The following is a 19,305-nucleotide window of genomic DNA, read 5'->3' as shown; positions in this document are numbered from 1 at the left end:
AAAAAATTCAACAAAGGAAGCAGTGAACGTGGGATCCAATAGAAGGGCATTATTAAAGCGCCACCTCTTAGGTCCAACAGGTTTAGGGAGTATATCAAGATGTAGTAAGGTAGGGGCATGATCTGAAAGTAGAATTGGACCAATTTCGGCATTAGTAAGAGTTTGGGCAATGTGGTGAGTAACAAAAATATAATCAATCCGGTATTGGGAATGATGGCATGGGGAGTAAAAAGTAAATTCTTTTGCCGTCGGATTGCACAAGCGCCAGGCGTCAATGAGCTTGTGTTGGGAAATGGCTTGGGTGAAGAGTTTGTGGGATTTATTTGGAACTCAGGGAGTTTTGGAGTTTCTGTCTAGGAAGGGATCGAAGGGTTGATTGCAGTCACCTGCTAAGATGAAATTTTCATCAACAAATCTGGTAATATGATGAGAGAAGTCATGCCAGAAAGCAGGATCACCACCAGTAGGGGCATAGACATTGAGAAAGGAAAGTGGAACACCCTTAAGAGACAGTTTAACATGTACCCATCGGCCTTCAGTATCTGACTCCTGAGTAATCAGGGAATGGGAAAGGGTTTTACAACATAAAATAGCTACTCCATTCCGTTTACCGTCACCCTGGGAGTAATAAGCCTCACCCACCCAGCCTTGCTTGAGGAAATGCAACATCAACATTTAATCTGGCTAGATGAGATAGAATTCGCTGTCTCTTGATTGGAGAGTTAATGCCCTTAACATTCCAAGTAATTATTTTCAATGACATAATATATAAAATAAAAGAAAATGAAAACAAGGAGCAAGTTGAAAAAGAGAGCCCATGAAAAAAGGGAAGTAAAAGAGAGAAATGATCAGAGATGTCAGAAGGAAAGGAAAGAAAAAATTGGAAGAAAGAGAGAAGCATAGGGGGGAAAAAAAGAAGAAAACAGTAAGGAATCGAAAGAGAACTAATATAGAGATAGGAATATGGTGGAAAAATCCAAAGAATGAATGATGATAAAGAAAAGGAAAGATGAAAAGTAGTAAAAAAGAAGTGACACTGTCAAGCAAAAAATTAAGAGGGAGGGGAACATTAAGAGGGAAACGGGAACACAAGCAGAACCAAACATGACAAAAAGAAAAGAAAAGTGTACTTACAGGGGAGTAGAGGAGGGGGATCACAACCAAGGAAAAGACCAGACGTGAAGGGACGGGGGGGTAGAGCCAATTGGAGGAGACAAAACGTCCGGGGCCAACGGGCCGTCCAGCCAGAGGGACAACACGGAACTCGTGAGAGGATCTGTGAAAACAAGAGGAAAAACATTAGGGAAATAAGGCAGCAAGATATACCATACTGAGAGGAGAGTAATGAACAAAAGTTATAATGAGAACGAGTGAACATAGCTAACATGAAAAACTGGTATGTGATATTTAAGGAAGCATTTTGTATCTTATAAACTCATGGATGAAAAGGAAGAGCTCAAAAACAAACAAACTTCAACATGTTGGGAGAAAGAGTCATGGAGGAAAAGAGGAAGAAGAACCAGAAGCATCCATGTCAGCAGAGGAGCATGAGTTCAAAAAGCTTTGGAGTCGTACAGGATCCTCGTAGGTGGTTGTTTTGTTGTTGTACGTGACCCGAAAGAGACATGGATGAAAAAGCCCATATCTGGCACCAATGGATATAAGAGCAGGTCTCTATCCAAACAGGCTTTGCGACGATTGGCAGTGGCTTTGGCGTAATCCTGCGCAAAAAACAAAAGGGACCCAGACCATGTAAGCCGCGGAAGTGCTCTGGCTGCTGAGAGGACCTTTAAAAGATCAGTGTATTCCAAAAAATACATAATTACGCCTCTAGGTCTCATTGAAGCTGAAGCAGAGGAAGAGAGTCGGCCAAGCCTATGAGCTTGCTGAATGCTAAGCACAGTACCGTCTGGGAGATGTAGAAGCTTAGGAAGGAAGTATTTGAAGAAAGCGATGGGGTCACTCCCCTCACAACCCTCTTCAAGGCCGTAAATGCGTAGGTTGTTGCGTCGATTTCGATTTTCAAGGTCCTCAACCTGCCGTTGGACAGAGGAGATTTGAGATTGCATATGAGAGACCTTAGTAGCTGATTCCTGAAGAGCGGAGACACTGCATTTCACTGACGTGACTCTTGCATCCATTTGTGTCCAGTTATCTGTCAAAACTTGTAGCTTAGCATTAGTTTCCTCCATGAAGGGGCGGAGTGCCCGTATTTCTGTGAGCAACAGTTCCATGGAGACATTAGTTGCCGAGGCTGATGGTGAGGGTGGGTCTTTTTTTAACTGTTTGACAGTGGCTTTCCCGGGGGGCTGCGAAGAAGACTCCATGATTGACTGTGGCACGTGGTCAGGAGGTGATTGAGAAGCTTCCAATTGGGCCAGCTCAGAAAAGAGTTTGGAATTTTTGATGAAGGTGCGTTTTCCAACCTTGCTGGCACAGTTGGATGTGAGCTTGCCCATAGGATAACAGCCTATGCCAAGAACACACCTATGAAACAGTAGTCAAAAGACCTCCGCAGCTTCCAATGCAAAGCGGCAATACGAGAGCGAGAGTGCCTGAACAAAGTTTGCTGTAAAGAGAAACAAGCCAACAAGAGTCAAGGGATCATATCCACGAGGAAATGATCACACGTCACATAGCATGAGTTAAGAGGGTGCAACCATGGACCCGCACTCAAGGGAGAAGGAAAAGAGAGGTGGCCATCACATGAGAGCCTCTAACAAAAAGTGGTGCAGTCTCATGAGCTCTTGTACACGTAGAATCCTTAGTTATTAATTGAAGCGCACAACAATGCAATGCACCGATTTCTTCAGCCTGTAGTGCATGCAGACAGCAACATGTGATGAATTTGCATCAAAGGAGGGCAGTTAAAAAGGAGAAGGGCCCAATTAGTGCTGCTTAGACATGTTGGCGCAAAGGCAGTCAATTAATATGAAGCGGTGAGGAGATGCAGTAGAAATCCCAAAATGGCTGCCAAAACATAAATGTTGCACCAAGCACACACAGTCTGTTTAAAAGAAATATATTAGCCCACCATATGAAGTAGGGGAAGCGTTGAGCATGGAGGACGCTGTAGATGAAAACGCACATCGTCTGTGCGAATCGGCAGAAGAGACTTGGCGTCGCAAAATGGCGGCCGTCAGGGAGCCGCGGGCGCGGGAGCCTCGTCGCTGGAATGAAGAGGTGCTGCCAAGAGAGACCTCGGAGGTGAGCTCAAAGCATTTCCGAGGCTTTACAAGCAGTATGCCTCCATTTGCGGGGTCGCAGAGTGGCGTAGTCCGCTGGTTCCCCCTGGCCGCAGCGGAGCGTTCACGCCGGCGCTGCCATCCTTGATGGGCGCTAAGCCACGCCCCCCTTATTTCCTTAACTTGATGATATGTTTGGAAAGGAATTAGAGGCCTGTCATCTCTGCAACTGTCTTTTTACTAAAACTATTCACCACATCTTGAACATGTGAGAACTCCCCAAGGTTGCATCGTGGATAATACCTATTGACATTTTCAGTCCACTCGACAATGGACATCACCTGCTGGTGATTATGGATGAATACTCACGATTTCCATTAGTAGTAGATCTTTTGTCTACTACTCTAGAATGAGTCATTGAAAGACTAGATGGCATCTTTGCAACATGGAGTTTTTCACCCACAGTGAAGTTTGACAATGGTCCCCTTTTCAACAGACGAGAGTTTAAAGATTTCTTGGAGCCCCGTACTCCTGCTACTTTTACGGGAATGCATATGAGAGAGCGCAAACTGACCTAAATGTATAAGTACACCACACTTACACGTAGTAAGCACAAGTCATGAAGAGAAATGCCATGAGTGCTGATAGTACCTACATCTATATTCTGAAATGTGTAGTTAATGTAGAGATTTAAGTAGAAGTGGAACTAATGCAGAAATGTGTGAAACTATATGACTTTATTAGACGTGATTATTCCTGAATCCATGTCGTGTAGCTGCTAAAATGTAAGATGGCATACGGTTAAACGTAGAAAGTGGTAGGCCTCAGGGCCAGAGTTGGAAGGGATGGGGAAGGTGGTTCATTTCACGACATGGATTGCACTAATGTTTTAGTAATAACGTTAATGGGCCATGATTTATAGATGTGTTTACAGAATAATAGAATAAGAGTATTAACATGCTATTAATAAATAAAGTAGTTGAATGATATAATCATTATGAGAAATGCTGTAGGCCTGAAATGTTTTAGCCATTGATTTACACGTATTGGTCTGGGCCGAGAAATGTTGCAAACCTTTGTTGGAAGTCTATGAGAATTGGGATCTTGGCTGCAGGTGTCTGTCTGCAAGAGAAAGGGGGGATCCAATTATAAATGGAATGAATAGAGGTTTGTTCAGGAGACGGCCCAGACATGGAGGAGGGTTCTGGAATGTTTTAAGGGGTATCAGCGGGCCGGAGAAGAGTCTGAGAAGCAAGGTCAACTCTAACGCACGAGGCCTCATCATGGAAAAAGCCAGAAGCTAAACCACGTGAGGGGCGTCTCACGAGGGGCGTCCCAAATGCTGTTGTGTGTTTTGTATTAGGGACAGCACCCCTGGGTGGAGTTAGAGCAGATGCCTGAGGACCCTTTAGAGAGCGGATGGGTAGGCAGAGAGGGGTCATGACTGGAGAACTATAGGTTTTCACCAAGAGACTGAGAGTGGGTGACTTCCCTTGGGGGTCATTCACCGCTGACACCTTTTGTTAGGTTGAGACCTGGTTAAGTAGGGATACCATCTAGAGCAGGGTAGGGACAGCCTAACTTGTGTTTTTCCTCCAACTTAAATGACGGAGAGATCCCAGTACGTGTCAATGCTGATAGCTTTATTATTCTTAGAACTTGTACTCGTAGTTTCCGTTGCTCGTCTGAGGGCTTTCAGAGAGCACATGTATGTAGTTGGGCCTGTGTATCTTGTGAATCTCATTCTGAGAGGCCTGTACTTGCAACTTATCTTAACCTTATAATAAACCTTTGAAAGCTAGAAGTTGTTTGTGATCTTTTGGAGCGGAGTCCTTTATTGGGTGAACTAACTTGGTAAGAGATGCACTTTCTTCCCTCAATGACAGGCAACAAAGGTTCAGTCGACCAGATCGGGGTTTTAGATCAATAGTGATAAGGTATCGATCAAAATCTCGCCCTTCCAGTTGGTAGCTATAGAGGATGGTTGCCTTCTTGAGGAAGGTGATCTAGGCCAGGTTAGATTACCCCAAGGCCCCTAGAGATCGATGATCGGAAGAACCGCCCGCCGAAGAAGGACCGGATGACGTGAGACAGAAAAAGCAGCAGTATCGGTCGAGAGTGAGTATAAAGGGTCATGCGTGCTAGATTGCGGTGTTTTTGTGTTGTATTTATGTTGTAATGTCTGGCGGAGTTGAATGCCTGTAGAGAGACTGTGGAACAGGTTGTGAGCGCGCGCAACCGGTGGAAATCTTAAGTTCAAGGAGAGCTTAAGTGGTTCGGGTGTATCGGACACCCAGTGTAATTGTTAACTAGTGTGAAGGGGGTCATGAGGTACCATTGATCACCCGAAAGACCGAGATAGGGGGAACGTAAGAGTGAGTGCGTGAGTAACGGACGCTGGTCGGAGGTTACTGTGTGTGTAAAGAACCTATCAGAGAGACGATAGACATTTCGTCAGTTGTGTTGACAATTACAGATAGACTGTGGACGTACAGTCGAGGGAAGTGACCGCTTGGTCGGAAGTAGTCATTTTTCAGGGTATGAATGGGACGCATGCATGACCGGGAGGAGAGCTGAGAAAGGAGGGGTGCTGCTGCGAAGCGGAGACTAGTGACGTCAGAAAGTGTCGCGCTGGGATTGGCCGGCCGGAGAAAGACCGCGCTGCGATAGGCCAGCTAGCAAAGCCGCGCTAGGATTGGTGGATTGTCATCAGGAAGTAAACAGAGTATTCAGGCTGGAAATTGTGCGTATAATTATGAAGTGTTTTAAATGGTTGAGAGCGGCGTTCAAAAGAGAGAGGCGGGGATCGTATGAAGGGGAAGAAGCCCCGCCGGAGGGTACGCCGGCTCGTTACATGGCGGTACATGTTGGGCTGCATACAATTTTGTGGATCTCAGAGTGGAGTAAGATTACAGAAGGAAATGAGGAATTGACGTTCCCGAAGTACGGGACGTTCAGATTAGAGGTGTTACACAGATTAAAAGCAGTTATGACCTCAACGAGACCCTTGCCTAGACCGACCCAGTTTGAAGCCCTTAATGCGTGGATTAGGGCAGCGCACGAAAAGAACATGAACAGACGACAAGAAAGGGTGAAACGTTCGGTAAGGGCAGTGCAGGATGCCAAGTGGGATGCGGATGCTAAAAGATGGAGAGTGCATAATATGGAAGTAAATAAATTGTATCCAGTGTTAGAGATGCCCGGGAACAAAAGCCCCCTAGAAGAAGATGATGAGAGCGAGACAGAGGACAGCCTGATAAACAGATTATTGACAGATAGGCCACCCCCGTATAACAGAGCAGGGGGGGATGTCGAGCATAGTGGAGAAGGGGGGGGCAATGCAGGAGAGCATGGGCCGCTTCCCAGTTCCGATTGGGATCCCGCTGCGAAGAAAGAACTGTCCCAGCCCAGTCAGGTGCAGCAGGTGGTCGGAAGGTTTGTGGTACAAAGGCCGGAAACGGAGTGTGCCACATCCTACGCATTACCAGATGCACTACAGGTACCTGTTACAATAGGTCCTATAGTATCGATATATGACCCAGAAAGGGCCAGAGGGGAGGAACGGGTACGGAGGGACAGAGAAAGAGCAGAAATGGCAAGGAGAAACGATACAATTAACTCCCCAAGTCAGTTGCCGATACCAAGAGAGTGGAGCACCCCAGTGCACACAGCAGGGGACCCAGCAGGGGATCCGGGGGACCATAGATGGCCAGTGGATATGAGGGGATCAGGACGAAAATCCTTTCAGGAGTTAAACGAGTACATGAAGAAGTGGGATGAAGCAGTAGAGGCTCACAAGAGCATCAAAGCTGCGGAAGCTGGAAGAGAAAGTCAGGATCAGGATAGCAGAGCCCGGACTCACTGCGGGGCTGAGGAGAGTAGCCCGGAGTGGGACGGGAGGGAGAGGGATAGTAGGGGAGTCACCCATTGGGCCCGGAGTGGAGGTAGATCAGACCTGGAAAACGGGGGCCCAGAGAGCGGGGGGGTGTCTCGCCCAATACATAGTGAAGAAGACAGGAGGACTCGGGAGTACAGAGACAGCTTTAAGTGTATCCACTGTGTGCCTGGCAACAGAGAACAGAATGGAAGTTGCGAAAGGTCGCACCACAGTCCCTGCGATGATGGACATGAGCGCAGTCCAGGGAATATGGGGAACCAGGAAGGATCGTATCGGATACTGAGTGATACTAGGCCGAGAGGGAATGGAGACCGAAGGGAGAATAGCAGAGAGTCCTACTGTGAAAAGAGAGGAGAGAGAGAGAATGGACAAAGTAAGATAGGGGGTAACAGGCCCGTGTTCCATCACCTTCCAAGATCGGATGGCCGAGCATGGGACCTGGAGAGATGGGAGCAAGGGAGAACACTCCCCAACTCTCCCGAACCCAAACGTAGGGCTCGGAGTTGGGATGGGAGAGAAACCTGTGAACCTCCCTCGAAAGAGATATTGCGAGCTGAGATAAAAGCCAAGAGACTCGATGTCTCCAGCTTAAGGTCAGATCTGGATGACATGGTAGATGGTACCCTGCCCTTAGAAAGAATGGAAATGTATGAGCAGGATGAAATTCTGTTCATGGCAAAGGACGTAACTCGAAAAGCGAGAGCAATCCATGAGAAATTAGTCGAACTAGCAGGCAAATATATGGTGGACCTGTCAAGGACCAAAGCATTACAGGGTAACCACAGGCTACATTACTCAGATCGAGACCTAGATGAGAGGAGAACGATCGGATTGAAAACGCACATAAGGGAACTGATCACTGGAATAAGGACATGGAGGGCACTAGATAAGTGGGAAGAGAGGTGGTCCAGGAAAGGGACCGTCAGGAGAAGCACACTTGGTATGACACCAGGAAGACTGCAGGGAGTAGAGGCATACCCTTTGCGTGAAGTCGCAAATGGGACCTATGTCCACGTCCCTTGGAGTAGGGGAGATTTAGCTACTTTTACCACCTCCTTCCCCAAATTGCGGGAAAACCCAGTGGAGTGGTATAAGCAAGTTGAGAGATTCGTAAAAATCTCAAAGGTCCTATGGATAGACCTGAACACGCTGTTTGACATTGTAGTGCCTGGAGATTTGTGGACCGCATGCAAGGTTAGCGCTGAGTGGCCCACAACAGAGCCGGAGAGAGATGCTAAGACCAATGGGCCGTCCGAGACTGTGATGGCAAAATTCGAGAGAGTGATGACCTGGCTGAAAGAGAAAGTGCCAATGCAAGACATAGATTGGGTCAAAATAGATCGAACTAGACAGGAACCCAAAGAGACAGTTCATGAATACTATGAGAGATTGCTGAAGGCGTTTAAACAGTATAGCGGTCTGGATGTAATGGATCCAAAAGACATAGGGCAATTTGTGTCCAAGTTCGTCTTGGGCCTGAGACCGGATATTAGTTTAATGATTCAGCAACACTTGATTTGTTGGCAAAATAAGCCCCTAGATGAAATACTGAGATATGCCAGGTACTGCTGTGACGAGATAGACTCCAAGGCAAAGAAACTAAAGGAGAAACTGATGGTGGTACAGATGCAGGCAGCTGGGAAGGGGGGACAGCAGCAACAGCAACCAGGAACAGGTACTGGAGGAAAGAAACAGTACAGTCAGAACAAGGGCAATGAGGAGAACTCCACCTTTAGATCCAGGATAGATATAGCTGCCTTAAAGAAAACGACTAGGTGCCACCAGTGTAACGAGGTGGGGCATTGGAAACGCGAGTGTCCCTATAATGTTGAGATAGGAGAACAAGAGGTAGAGGAGGAAGAGACCCAGAGTGCGCCTACAAGAGGGGTAACGCAATACCAGGGAAAGGTGCTCAAAGGGGGGGGCCCTCCTCCCCGAGCCCAGTTCCCGCAGCCACCCAGAGTAGGGACTATGGGTAAGACATATAGACAGATGCCCCTGTTTGTCGGAGGAGAGGAATGCTATTATGTGGACCCACTAACTGGGCAGAGAGTGGAAAGGGAAGACTGCACCCTCGGGGCAGCTTTGGAGGTGGACCAGAGGGGACCCTATGTCGAGGCCGAAGTAGCAGGGTTCCCCACGACATTTCTAGTGGACCCACTAGATCCACGATCAGATCCGCCGCAGTTCCAGGCCTGCCCATGTCTGGAGAGACCATACAAGTGGTGGGGGTCGCTAACAGGAGAATGACCAGCCCACTGACTGAGCCCGTGCAGGTGAAAATAGGGAAGTACAGTGATGAGCACCAGTTTGTGGTTTGCGATTCTAGCCCTGTATGTCTGCTAGGAAGAGACCTCTTGTGCAAACTAAATTGCACCATATACTGCACACCACAGGGAGTGGAGGTATTGACTAATGACGATGATGCGGACTTTAAAGTCGCAAATTCCAGAATATGTGTGGAGTTGTATCCCACTCTGACAGTAGATGAGCTCCCCTGGGATCTGAGAGAGACGGTAGCTCCAGAAGTGTGGGATTTCACTGGGGAAGAGATTGGGTTGGTGAAAGGGGTGGACCCAGTGAAAATTGTAGTGAAACCGCATGCTGAGTTTCCAAGAACACCTCAATATAAATTGACTCCAGAAACGATTGCAGGCATAAAACCCGTGATCGAGTCCATGATTAAGCAGGGAATACTGAAAGAAATCGTGGGCAGTCCATGTAACTCCCCAATTATGGGGTTGCAGAAACCAAATGGGAAATTCCGGCTAGTGCAGGACCTCCGAAAGATTAATAATATAGTCGTTTCGTGTTGTCCAGTGGTACCGAATCCATCAGTGTTACTGTTTCAGATACCGTTCCAAGCAGAATGGTTCACTGTGATTGATCTTTGCCAGGCTTTCTTTTCGATCCCTTTGGACGAAGAGAGCCATTTTCTTTTCGCATTTAAGCTGGAAGGTCACGTCCTAACATGGTGTCGTATTCCTCAGGGGTATACAGAGAGCCCATCGATCTTCAACCAGCTTCTGAAGAAAAATCTTGAAAGTCTAGTGCTGCCCCAGAGGTCAGTTCTGGTCCAGTACATAGACGACCTCCTTGTGGCATCAGAAACAGAGGAAGCTTGCAGGGAGGACTCTATTGCTTTGTTAAATCACCTAGCTGAGAATGGGCACAAGGTGTCCCCGGGAAAATTGCAGTACTGCCTGACAGAAGTGCAGTACTTGGGACACAGAATTGAGAAAGGTAAACGAAAAGTGTCACCAGACAGGATAGAGGCCATCATGAAGATGAATGCGCCTAAAACACAGAGAGAAGTCAGGATGTTTCTAGGGATGGTGGGATATTGCCGACAGTGGATTGCAAACTTTTCACTGAAAGCAAAGCCCTTGCAAAAACTGACGCACAAGGAGGTGAGCGATCCGGTACCATGGGACAAAGACTGTTTGATGGCGTTCCTACAGCTGAGAGAGGACCTGTGTCGTGCTCCGGCTTTGGGAATGCCGGATTACGATAAACCATTCTTGCTTTATTGTTGTGAGAGAGAGGGTTGCGCGCTGTCTGTGTTAGTCCAAATTCATGGGAATGCCCGTAGACCAGTCGCTTATTTCTCGGCTACTTTAGACCCAGTACCGCAGCGTTGCCCGGATGTCTCAAATCCGTTGCCGCAACAGGTGTCAGCATTGAGAGGTGTGAGAATATTGTCATGGGGCATCCGTTAGAGGTGCATGTGCCCCACTCTGTTGAATTGTTAATGACCAGGACCAAAACACAGCATCTGACCAACAGCAGGCTCACGCGCTATGAGCAAGTTATTCTTGCTGCAGAGAACGTGACCCTCAGGAGATGCTCTGTTTTAAATCCTGCTACCTTGATGCCACTCCCAAACGATATTGAGGATGATGATGAATGTACAGACCATGACTGCCTCGATGTGACTGAACTATGCACCAAACCAAGACCCGACATCGTAGATGAGCCACTGACTGACCCAGACGAAATTTTCTTTGTCGATGGCTCATGTGTAAGAGACGAAGTTGGGCAGTTGAGAGCAGCTTACGCTGTTTGTACAATTACTGGAGTTGTGGAAGCTGGATGCCTGGAAGGAGTACACTCCGCTCAGGTAGCCGAGATTATTGCCCTGACGCGTGCCTGCCTGGCAAGCAATCAAATCCGAGTCACCATATACACCGACAGCCAATATGGTTACGGGGTAATTCATGATTACGGGCAGTTGTGGTCTCAAAGAGGGTTCATGACCTCTTCAGGCTCTCCCATTCGCAATGGAGAGTTTGTGCGCCTGTTGTTAGAGGCGTTGCAATGTCCAGCAGGTATCGCAGTTGTGAAGTGCACCGCACATACCAGAAATATGGACTTCGTGTCACAAGGCAATAGATATGCCGACGAAGTCGCGCGGTATTGCGCGGAACAAGGGTACTCTTTCACAGAGGTGGAAGTGGGTGGAATAAATGTAAGAACTGAATTAGCTATGATACTAGAAACTGTTGACTCTTGGGACGAACTGAAGAGCATGCAAGAAAATGCTCCGGATTTTGAAAAAGAAACATGGGAAAAGGCAGGATGTGTGGTGGGTGAGGCCCATTTCTGGGTCTCAGCAGATGGCAGAGCAGTGTTGCCCAATGAGATGGTGAGCCCAATGGCCAGACAAATACATGGTCCCGTACACTTAGGAAGAGACGCTATGCTGAGAGTGTTTAGACAGACCTGGTACAACCCTAAGTTCAGAGTAGCAGCCGAAGCAGTGTGCCAGCGTTGTGTGACTTGTCAGCAGTTGAATGTAGGGAAAAAGACACCAGTTGCACTGAGCCACATTGGGAGGTCAGGGGGTCCCTTCAACCGCATGCAGTTGGATTTTATCGAACTGCCAAGGTGCAACCGCCTCCGTTATATCCTGGTGGTTGTTTGCGTATTCTCCAGATGGGTTGAGGCATACCCTACACGTAGGTGCGACACCCTCACAGTAGCCAAGTTACTGCTTAGGGAGCTCATTCCGCGCTTCGGGGTGCCGGCCTCTTTGGAATCAGATAGGGGAACGCATTTCAACAGCTCGCTTGTGAAAATGATTTGTGCGGCTTTGAACATAGATCAGAAATTGCATTGCAGTTATCGACCAGAGGCCTCAGGAATTGTGGAGCAGATCAATGGCACTATCAAGGCCAGAATTGCAAAAGTGTGTTCATCAACATCCTTGAGTTGGCCTGACGCTCTGCCATTGGTCCTTATGAGCCTCCGTAGTACCCCAGATAGAAGAACGGGGCTGTCTCCCCATGAGGTGTTGATGGGGAGAGCGATGAGGTTGCCTTCTGTCCCAACTACTGCACTGATTAACATCACAGATGATATGATCCTGGACTATTGTAAGGGGCTGTCTGACGCCATTCATTCTGTGTCCCTTCAGGTGCAGGCTGCCGAGGTTCCATCGTGCCAAGACCTGTGCCATGACCTGTGCCCTGGAGACTGGGTACTGGTACGAAAGCACGTGAGGAGTAGCTGCCTGGATGTTCGTTGGCGTGGGCCCTTCCAGATCATCCTGGTCACGAACACCGCAGTGAAGGTGGGAGGCCTGCCCAATTGGATCCACGCGTCACACACGCGGAGGGTTCCAGCACCTCTGGAAGAAACAGCTCCTCTCTCGGATAGACGTCCAGCTGCGGACCGAGAAGCCATAGAGGGGGCCAGCCAAGCTGTAGAGGTGCCAGCGGAAGCAGGGAACGAGTCTGACCAAGCGGAGGACGGTCAGTACAACAGCGAAACAGACGACGCTACTGAAGGAGAAAGTAGCTGGGAGTACGAGTCAGACACTGACCGGTCTGACAGAGAGTGTGAACAGATCAGAAGGAGAAGGAGTAGAAGGGTACGTGGAGAAGCTAATTGGCCGCAAAGAAGAAGCTCTAGCCTAAGGTCAACTCCAGAGAGAACCCTTCCTCCGATATCAGAGGACTCAGACCCGGAAGAAGGTGCTCAGGGCGCTGAAGCACCGGACTTGAGGAGGTCAAGAAGAGTGCGTGTGCCTAGCAGAAGATACTCCACCCCTGAGTGGACATATCTGGCGACAAATGTCTTTGAAACCGGAGACGGGGAGGATACGAGCGATGGTGGTGTCCAGCTCTGAGCCCATCGTTACAGTGGAAATACGACTGTTAGTACCCGGAGTCGAACAAGAAGGGTCACTAACTTTCATGCTCCCCAGACCTCCCCGCCTCAGCAAGTTAAAGCACATGTTTCTCACAGAATTGCAATTCCCCGATTTTGGTACAAGGATAACAGACCATGAAGAGCACAATCTTCGTTTGGAAATATTGAACTTTGCTGTCGAAGCTGCAGGCACAAGCCTGATAGTAGATGCTTAAAAGACTTTGTAAATAAGCGAGAAGAAAAGAAGATTACCTAGCGCCCAGGAAGCAGAGAATCTTAGGGACCTTCCCTTGAGTTGATGGAGAAGGGCTAGGGTTGTCTGTATTGAACTGTTAAAGGACTTTTTGCGAAGAAGGTTGTCAGCTTCCAGTTGTGTGGTTCTAAGGACAAAAGGAGTAAAAGAGACTGTAAAGGAACGAAAAGAAAAGAACTTTGTGCTGAGTTACGAGAGAGCCATACTGTCTGACGAAATGGAAGCCGGCACCCAGAACCGCAGAGCTAAATGTATAATAGGCACACTAATAGTAGGAGTGATAATATTAATAGCTTTAGTAGTAACAGTTTCTTATGTAAAGGGATGTGAGGAAGAGGCAAAGGCAACCGATGTGAAATCTGTAGAGACGCTTACACCCACCGTTGCTGGTGAGAAAGGGGAAAACACTCAAGAGAAAGCGTTATTAGCTGCAGAAGCCCGCAGGTTACACGTAGATGAGTCCCAAGGCGACTTTAGGTCAAATGCTTATGCTAAACTTTTATATGAATACGTGGATGCCATGGAGGTTAAGGACTGCTATGTCTGCATGCAGTTGCCGGCGTCTGTAGATGAAGGCATTCGATATCATCACCTCCCGCTGACATATGGCATTACATGTAGCTTGTTGCTTAGTATATTTTATGGGAGAGATAGTTTTGAATACTATTTCTCCAATTACGATTCAGTGTTACCAGAAGTCCCAAATTATAAACAGATGAACAAATGGGACTACTGGAAGAGTGAAGACAGGTTGGCAAAGTTTTTCATTCCTTGGATTACCTTAGATACTTCACATGCCCGCAGAAATAACCTGACATGCAAGGTGTCAGAAGTCGAGAAGAAGTTCATAGGGCAGGTGGATGATCGAAATAGGAGACAAAAGATTTTGAAAAAATCAGGACAATGGAAAACAGATTGGACCGAGGAAGAGAAGGCACACAAGAGAAAGGGTAGTAGTGGTCCAATAGCTTTAGATAGAACGCAGAGAGGAAAGTTATGTCTTCATAGAGCCAAAACGTATTATGAAAATGTATACGTGGGAGAAGTTAGCTGTGAACATGCTTTCAATCTAGAGTACTATACTAAGGACTTCCTGAAGGGAATGCAAGTGATTCTAAATGTGTATTTTGTATGTGGAAGAAATGCCTACGTGAGACTACCTGACAATTGGTATGGATCATGTTACTTGGCAATTATCTTCCCCAAAATATACCATGCCCAAGACTTAGAGATCATCGAGGGCAAGACATCATCGAGAGGAAGGAGAGATATAGGAGATGCAGAAATGGTTGGAGATGTCTTTGGAGCGGTGTTCCCTCTTTTGGGACTAATCCTTAATGATGTTAAAATTAGACGACTGGCAACAGTCGTAGACAGGTTGTCTGCCAGCACTGCTCAGTCCTTAATGCTGGTAGAAGGAGAGATGCAATCGATAAGGGCTATGGTTCTCCAGAACCGTCTTGCATTAGACGTCCTATTAGCAAAAGAGGGCGGAGTCTGTAAGGCTTTGAAGGTCCAGGAATGTTGCACTTACATTCCAGACAATTCGAAGCCCCTTGAGAAAGTTATTAGGAACATAACTGATATTCACAAGGAGATCGAAGACCTGAGTAGAGAAAATGTCTGGGAAAAGGTGGGCCACGGAATGAGTGAAGCTGGAGGTTGGCTCACCACATTAGGCAAAAGCTTTGTGTGGTATATACTGAAACCTATCATCATAATATTGATCTGTGGGATCGTGTTGTGGGGATTGGTGAGGGTATTCAAATGGTACAGAGCAAGAAGGTCAGAGAGGGCCCAGAGAGAACAGCTGCAGAGATTGGCTGCCATACAAGATAGTCAGTACAGGAGTCTGAGGGCTCTGGAAACGCAGAAACGAGTTATGCTAGCAATCACTGCAGTTTAAATGTTAATGATGACCCCGAGAGGTCATCAAAGGGGGGAACTGAGAGAGCGCAAACTGACCTAAATGTATAAGTACACCACACTTACACGTAGTAAGCACAAGTCATGAAGAGAAATGCCATGAGTGCTGATAGTACCTACATCTATATTCTGAAATGTGTAGTTAATGTAGAGATTTAAGTAGAAGTGGAACTAATGCAGAAATGTGTGAAACTATATGACTTTATTAGACGTGATTATTCCTGAATCCATGTCGTGTAGCTGCTAAAATGTAAGATGGCATACGGTTAAACGTAGAACGTGGTAGGCCTCAGGGCCAGAGATGGAAGGGATGGGGAAGGTGGTTCATTTCACGACATGGATTGCACTAATGTTTTAGTAATAACGTTAATGGGCCATGATTTATAGATGTGTTTACCGAATAATAGAATAAGAGTATTAACATGCTATTAATAAATAAAGTAGTTGAATGTTATAATCATTATGAGAAATGCTGTAGGCCTGAAATGTTTTAGCCATTGATTTACACGTATTGGTCTGGGCCGAGTAATGTTGCAAACCTTTGTTGGAAGTCTATGAGAATTGGGATCTTGGCTGCAGGTGTCTGTCTGCAAGAGAAAGGGGGGATCCAATTATAAATGGAATGAATAGAGGTTTGTTCAGGAGACGGCCCAGACATGGAGGAGGGTTCCGGAATGTTTTAAGGGGTATCAGCGGGCCGGAGAAGAGTCTGAGAAGCAAGGTCAACTCTAACGCACGAGGCCTCATCATGGAAAAAGCCAGAAGCTACACCACGTGAGGGGCGTCTCACGAGGGGCGTCCCAAATGCTGTTGTGTGTTTTGTATTAGGGACAGCACCCCTGGGTGGAGTTAGAGCAGATGCCTGAGGACCCTTTAGAGAGCGGATAGGTAGGCAGAGAGGGGTCATGACTGGAGAACTATAGGTTTTCACCAAGAGACTGAGAGTGGGTGACTTCCCTTGGGGGTCATTCACCGCTGACACCTTTTGTTAGGTTGAGACCTGGTTAAGTAGGGATACCATCTAGAGCAGGGTAGGGACAGCCTAACTTGTGTTTTTCCTCCAACTTAAATGACGGAGAGATCCCAGTACGTGTCAATGCTGATAGCTTTATTATTCTTAGAACTTGTACTCGTAGTTTCCGTTGCTCGTCTGAGGGCTTTCAGAGAGCACATGTATGTAGTTGGGCCTGTGTATCTTGTGAATCTCATTCTGAGATGCCTGTACTTGCAACTTATCTTAACCTTATAATAAACCTTTGAAAGCTAGAAGTTGTTTGTGATCTTTTGGAGCGGAGTCCTTTATTGGGTGAACTATTTTGGTAAGAGATGCACTTTCTTCCCTCAATGACAGGCAACAAAGGTTCAGTCGACCAGATCGGGGTTTTAGATCAATAGTGATAAGGTATCGATCAAAATCTCGCCCTTCCACATATGCATATATGATAACTTAGTCTCAGATGCTGCCCTACACTGTAGTTAAACAACTCTCTCCTATTTATTGTACTCCTGGTAATGTTTGGTGAGGGAGATTTTCAAAGAGCCAGTGGTGTTAACATGAATCTTTTTCGTATTTCCTCCCACTTAGGAAGTAGCATAAGTATTACTGAAAAATCTGCTTCGGACTCTCCCAGGGCAACCAGAAGTTACTCTGACCTAGCTGCAACAACTGGAGTAGTTAACTATTTGTCTTTCACTATACTGAAGACCCTAAAATTAGTAACCAAGGTGGAAGCCTGCATTACTAGTGAGGCTATGCAGTCCAAGGATTGGACAAAATGACAAATGTATATTTAAAAAAGTGGCAGGCAGTAAACACAATGGTTGCACTTCTTAAGGGCCACTCAGACTACGGAGGGTGCACACTAAGGAAAGTTCACAGAAGTCAAACTGCCCCCTAAATGAAAACTAGACATTCGTGGTCTGAGGCATCTTGATTGGTTAATGTACCAGCAGACCCTGGGCTTTAAAACCACAATGCCCCAATATATGTGTATATTATGCAGGTGGTATGCAATTATAAAAAGTCACATCTATTGGCTTTTCATCAAGGTGTTACCATCGATTAAACATTAAGAATATAGATATTTCAATATTAATAAATATCTTAACATGTTTAAAGAATTGTGCCCCTATTTCTACTTTCACTATTAAAATCCAAATGTATGAACTTTGATATTTGTAATAGCTAACAGTATAAAACAGTGAATACTTTTCTAATATTAGTGCTCTTCAAACCATTACAGCAGATTTGAGAAGGACTCCTAGAAATGACTTGAAGACCTGCAGCAGTATTTCCAGCCCGTCCATTTCTTTCTGATACACTCGTAACCAATTGCAATTGCAAATCTCCATTGGGGTGCACATCCTAATTTCCAAAAAGAAAGGAAATGTCTAATGGTGGAAGACAGTTTATGGCAAGTGTGTCCTTGCAAATCTTTGTTTATTGCTCTGGTTTGAGGAGAACTTGGACCTAAATGGAAAGCAGGCATGTTGTGCGCCTTTTGCATCAATCACTCTTCCACAGTGCACAGTCAGGAAGGGCTATGACTTTATTGTGAGGATCTCTGTTGGTAGTATAGTGCAACAAACCTTCCATCTCCATTTTACTTTTCTTTTAGGACTAATGTTGGTAGTATACCACAACTGCAGCTTTCCATCTCCATTACACTATGCTGTGAGAGCCTATGTTGGTAGTGTAGGGCAACAAGGTTTCCATTTATATTGTACTCTTCTGGGAGGACCTCCAATGGTAATATAGTGCAACTGTAGCTCCATTAAAATCCTACGATGAACTCTGTTGGTAATATAGCTCACCCACTGCTTTCTATCGCTGTTGTACTCGTTTATAAGGGCGTCTGGTGGTTCTAACTGCAGCTTTCAAGCACCCTCACATTCTCTCCTGTGGTCGAGCACTTGCAGGACAGTGTAACAAGCTTTCCGTCTCCGTTGTACTCTCCTTTGAAGATATTTATAGGCTACGTAGTGGCATCCAAAAATTGTCTGAGCCTTGGGAAAACTTGAACCCAGATGCATGGCCGTACTGTATGCATTTTCTGAAGACATCAACTTTGTAAATGCACAATCATGCTTTTGCTTTGTATGGTATGGTATTTACCTGGAATAAATAAGGAGGTTCTATAACTCATTGCATAACTCACTCTTCTGAAGCCTATGAATGTGTAGTGCAAGAACACCAGATGTATTTTCTTCTTGATCTGGTACTGCTATTCTTGTGCATAGTTATTAATAAAATATTGCAAAAAGCAGAATTCAGGGAAAGCGTTTAACTGGATAAACCATTAAGTGTTCACCTAGGAAGAACAGTGACACTCAGGAAGTGCTATCATCCTTTGAATCTTATGCCCACTCTGCATAATTGGACCTCTGTGCAGAATTTGACAGTTTCACACCCCATTCTCATCATGCACCTCATTGGCTTTCAAGGACCCGCCCTTCTCTGGCTTTGCTCCTTCTTAATGGATAGAACACAAGCTATCAGCCAGGCACCTTACTCCTCAAAAGCCTGCAAACTCATCTGTGGAGTGTGTCAATGTTCATCGCCTAGCTCCCCTCTCTTCAGCACATACAAGATCTCTCTCGCCAGTGTCATTTGTGCACACAACATCCACTTCTACACTGATGACACACAACTCATACCTTCCCTCTTGGACAAAACCCCCAATACAAGAAACAAGTTACTGAAATCATTAACTGGAAGAAAGACAACTGCCTCAAGCTCAACACTAACAAGACTGAAACAGTAATCTTCATGAAGAACACCTCGTTATAGTGTTCCAACTGGTAGCTCGCTGATCTCAGACCTACACCTAGCACCCATGCCAGGAACCACAGAATCATCATTGAGCGCAAACTGGAAATCACTGCACAAC

This window comes from Lissotriton vulgaris, chromosome 7, assembly GCF_964263255.1.
Source record: "Lissotriton vulgaris chromosome 7, aLisVul1.2, whole genome shotgun sequence".
Taxonomy (NCBI): Eukaryota; Metazoa; Chordata; class Amphibia; order Caudata; family Salamandridae; genus Lissotriton; species Lissotriton vulgaris.
The sequence above is the reverse complement of the archived record's forward strand: the minus strand, read 5'-3'. Positions refer to the sequence as shown.